Genomic DNA, 5,395 nt, shown 5'->3' with positions numbered 1-5,395 from the left:
TTTTTTTTGGTTCCTGCTTTCTGCCCACAGACCATAGCAGTGCTTTGCCCGCATCCTCCACCATATGTGACAAACCCTATAGCATGAGGGCCATACATGTCACTTTTAGGGGTCCTAAGCACCTAAGTCCTCTAGGGCAATTAGAGCCAGGAACAGCAGCTCATTTTTTTTTGTTTTTTTTTCCTCCTTATTTTAACCGCTTAAACCCCAAAAACCACTGTTTGACTGTTGCATGGTATGTGCCCTTGTGTATTGCTGGCTGAAATACATATCTTATGGAGGATGGCCTTGATGTGTTTGTGACGACTTATTGATGATCAGGACGTGAAGTTTCTTTTTGCTGGATAAAAGTATTGCATATCTGTGAAACCTGCAAAAGAAATGTCCAGGCAGGTATTGCCTCACTTGGCTCAGGGATTGTCTTCTTCGGGGCCTCTCCTTGCCCTGGGAGCACAGGGAACTTCCACTTCCCCCAACAGTCTCTCTGAGTATCAAGCTCCAGGGGTTTTTAATGTCCAGCACCTGTGCCTGATGCCGGCCCCATAGGAATCCCGGACCGGATCCTGTGGACTTCTTGCGTCCTGGAAAACTCGGCATGGAATTTCCACAGCATGGGGAAACGGAGCATTTCCCACCCTGCTCTCCAATTGCTCCACCCTAGGGACCCATATTTTAGATCTGGATAGCACCTGTACCCAAATGCCACACTAAGCATCTCCCTGGGGTTTACACTGTCACACATTACACATAGAGATAACATTAAATATGGACATAGCATTAAACATGGACATAACACTACTCATTGAGATAGCATTAAACATGGAGTTAACATGCAACACATCGGAAGGATTTCATTTTGGAATGTATCGATTTTTTTTTGAAATATAACTATTTCTTGTTTGAACACCAGTTTTACCGTCATCTATGTGGGACAGCCATGGGTGCCAGGTTCGTGCCGAGTTACGCCAACCTTTTCGTAGCCGAATGGGAAGCAGAACAGATATGGCACAACAATCCATTTGAAGCAGACCTGGTGCAGTGGAAGAGATATATCGATGACGTGTTAATTATATGGAGGGGAACACTGGATAAATTACATCAATTTATAGAATACATCAACCAGAACCAATACAACCTAAAATTTACTTTCAACATACTAAAGCAAAGTGTTGAATTCTTGGATGTGGAACTATTCACAGAAGGCAATGCTCCAGAAATTATAAAAATGCTACCGATGCCAATGGTTTCATTGATTACACAAGCTGTCATCACCCAGCATGGTTAGATAACATCCCCACGGGGCAGATGATGAGAATAAGGAGGAACTGTACACGGGACCAGGACTTTATAAAACACACCACAGATATTAAAAGTAAATTTAGGGAGAAACACTATCCAATAGAGTTATTAGCGAGAAGTCAACAGAAAGTGGAACAAATGGACAGATCTCATCTACTAAAAGGAAAGCCCGAACATAATATGAACAAGAAAGATTTCAGTTTTTCATTCATTAAGGAATATAATACTAAGGCTTACCACATTAAAAAGATATTGCGGAAACACTAGCATGTCCTGAAGAGCGATGACATTTTAGGTCCCCTCTTACCGGAAAAACCTCAAATCGTATACAAAAAAAAACAAATAATTTGAAAAACATTTTCCTCCCAACAAAGAAAACAGAAATTAATTTTAATACCTTTCTGGGCAAGAAACCCATTGTTTTTTGCCCATGCGGTAGGTGCAAGATGTGCACCTACCTACCAAGGAAAACAAACAGTTTTATCAGTAATAGGACAGGGACTACATACGAAATTAAGAAATTCATCACCTGCACCACCAAATCTGTAATTTATTTATTACAATGTCCATGTGGTGCACAGTATGGGGGAAGAACAACCAGACCACTTAAAGGAAGAATTTAGGAACATCTTGGGAACATTATGAATTCAAGCATTAAACACGGTGTCCCGCGATACTGTAATTCATGTCCTGTTTTCTCAATTAATCAATTATGAATCATGGGAATAGACACTGTACCCCCAAATTGGAGAGGAGGGAATAGTGCAGAAAACATTTCAAGAAAGGAAACTAAGTGGATCTTTAAATTAGGAACATATAAAAAAAGGAGGCTTGAACATAAACTTGGATATTCACGCTTTCACCTAAGGGATCCTAACCCCCATTTGAAATAAATAGACACAGACTACTTATTCATTCATGGGTTCTTCAATATTACTTTTTACTATACACAATTCCAATATTTCATATTTTGTATTATTGTTTGGCATATTGCTCTCTTTTCTGTGGATTCATATAGACATTTATGTATAAACAAAACCCATAGTATGTTTAGTTATAGTTCATATATCCACGTTTAATGCAATCACATCCTTAAACGTTTACATCCTATAGCGTTTATACTTAGCGTTCATGTTAATCCGTCTTCAAATGTCATTTCTTAACATCTGCACTGCACAGCACAGCAGGACACTAGGACATGATGCAACACCAAGAAAAGAGACAGCCCTACGGAGAAGGAGAAGCCGTTTCTATGGGGACGCGTATAAACAGAATGACGGCAGTACGCACATCCAGCCTCCAATACGTCCTCACGTATTGTGGAATGACGTAACAGCGCCACCTAGTGTACATGTGCGTACAACACGTCCTCATGTTCTGGGAAACAACGTTACACCGCCATCTAGCGTATATAGAAGAAAATACAACGAATTAACACACATAAAAAGAGTGGAAGAAGCGATCAAATACTTTTTTCCTGAGGAAGCCATTAAAGCCGAAACGCGTTGAGGAAAGACTTTTTATTTCACTGAATCGTTTGACGTTTACATATTTATATTTTATATATCTTAAAGTACTTTTTTTTTAAATTTAAATAAAATTATTTTAAAGGCATATTCCCGTAATAAACCTATATCTTTAAATATAAGCAGCAGTTGATTATTCTTTGGGGGTGGTTTTCCCGCTCCCTGGCTGGAAGAAGTTGCCGCACTGTATCACAGCGTTCGGGGGATTGGACCTGAAATTCCATGACATTTGGAGAAGAGATCCTGGACACCGTGGGCTTCCCCTACCCCCCTCCCTGAGCGCACCTTGCACATAATTTTACGTGCATTGGATCCCGTGATTGCAACCATTTACTACCTTTTTCACAAGCTGCTATGAGAGGGGAATGAGAAACAGACACAAATCTTCAGCACTATTGTGAGTGCAACTAACGCAATATAATTAACACCGTATTGACTGAACAGTCTACACTATTGTTGTTTCGTTTGTTTTTCTTACATGAGCGCCCCCTATTGAAATGGAACCTATACTTTACAACACCTGGAGAGAGTTGTTTTTAAGGAGGCAGCTGTGAGAAAACAAAAGGGAAGTATTTTTAAGAGATTTACTTATTTAGCACACACTATTTTTAGGGCACACCGGTTCTCCTCACAATCTTTTTACTAAAGCACACACACCCAGGCACTCACACTAACACAACCAGACAATCACCACTAATACACACACACCCAGACATTCACACTAACACAACCAGACCCATACATTAACACACACCCAGACACTAACACAACCAGACAATCAGCACTAATACACACACCCAGACATTCACACTAACACAACCAGACCCATACATTAACACACACCCTGACACTAACACAACCAGACAATCAGCACTAATACACACACCCAGACATTCACACTAACACAACCAGACCCATACATTAACACACACCCTGACACTAACACAACCAGACAATCAGCACTAATACACACACAGACACTCACACTAACACAACAAGGCCCATACATTAACACACATGCACAGACACTTAAACTAGCACAAATGCATGCTATCATACCCAGAGAAACACACATAGACAATATCATACCCATACACACACAGTCATAACATGCCTGCACACACAGTCATAACATGCCTGCACACACACTAACATAAAACAATAGAAGAATTCCGCGCATATTCAGCGAATATCAATCACTGATCTGAGGAGTAAGTATTGGGGGTTGCAAAAAAACAACCCCCCCCCCCCGATGTTTTAATTTAAACCCTGTGCGGACGCACACCTGTAAGGCCGGCCCTGGCGGGGGCTTCCGAGCCCCTTTGAGTGGCGGACCCGGTCGCAGTTGCGGCGGGTTTAAGGGGCAGGTGCATTTTTCGGTGCACAAGTTTATAGCAAGATGCACAAAACTTTTCATAAAAGCCAAAATACACCTACATTTCCATTCCGACATGTCATGTTTGGGACAGTCTATTTTAGTAGTATTAATTTTAATTCCAACTATGTACCACATGAGAGATACAAAAATAAAATACCTGTATTAACACCAATATAGGCTATGCAATGTAATACTTCAAGTGTAAAAAAGGAACTATTATTTATTAACTCTAGTTACCTGGGGAAAGAAATATATTTTTGCGAGCAGTTGAAAGCTACAGGTTGCAGGTGCAACTTATAACCGTTACAAAAATAAAAATGCCCTGGTCCCCAAACCTTAATAGAACTTAAGATACTGGAAACGGCATGTGATGTAATTCTCTGCACTAAGGGAATGACATCCGTAGTTCCCGCTGGTCTCTAATCTTTTGTTCGGAGCTTGGAAGACACTGACCCCGGCATATAACAGCCCTCTGCCATAGTGACCGTCGAACCAGTTGCCTCAGATTCTGGTATTGTTCTGTAGGCAGAGTAGTGGTGTAGCAGGAGAGGATGACCCGCAGCAGCCCCTGGAATTCTGATACCACATCCATGTGTTCGTCAAGGCGACCGAAGTCTGTCGTCCTGTCGGTTAATCCCGGTAGAAAGTAAGTGTCCCTCAGACTAAGAAGCAATCCCGCCGCTTGCCACCAATGTCACGGGCTGGCTAGTCCGACCGACTACCTCCGCTGTCTTGTGCTCCCTTAGCCTGGGACAACACTTTCCCCAGTTCCCCAGTCACTCGCCGAGACTCAGTGTAGGGTAAAACCAAACGAAGACTGATTTATTTTGGACACACAGGGCTGGATATATCCATCAAAACACACATTTACATAAAATAAGATATTGGGACACAAACCGCCCCCCTTAATCTGCCTCCCAGAGACAACAGGGGCAGTCACGAGATTAACAATACAATGGGGGGGGGACTGATTTATACAACATTAAACTGAAACAATGGCAGTCACTCCCTGGTTGCAGATCCTGGCTGTCTGCTGGAGATAATCCCCTCAGCAAGTGATGAGATGATACTGCTGGGGGTAGCCACAGAAGTCTTTACAAACCCAGGGCCCATAGTCAATAGGGAGGAGGCTGGCAGTCAGGCTTCTCCAGTAGTCCCAGTGATGGAGGGTTCCGTCACAGCATTAAACATA

The 5,395-nt window shown here is 42.0% G+C and overlaps 1 long non-coding RNA gene across 1 annotated transcript; it reads right to left on the bottom strand.

Annotated features, from left to right (window-relative positions):
* Positions 1-891: 891 nt before the first annotated feature.
* LOC128475151 (uncharacterized) lies at positions 892-2,531 on the bottom strand. Its single transcript, XR_008346449.1, has 3 exons — positions 2,422-2,531; positions 1,537-1,615; positions 892-1,030 (listed from the first exon to the last, which is right to left on the bottom strand). It is a non-coding gene; the product is annotated as an uncharacterized LOC128475151 (long non-coding RNA).
* Positions 2,532-5,395: the final 2,864 nt, after the last annotated feature.

The sequence above is a fragment of the Spea bombifrons genome, chromosome 2 (assembly GCF_027358695.1).
Source record: "Spea bombifrons isolate aSpeBom1 chromosome 2, aSpeBom1.2.pri, whole genome shotgun sequence".
NCBI lineage: Eukaryota > Metazoa > Chordata > Amphibia > Anura > Pelobatidae > Spea > Spea bombifrons.
The sequence above is the reverse complement of the archived record's forward strand: the minus strand, read 5'-3'. Positions and strand labels throughout refer to the sequence as shown.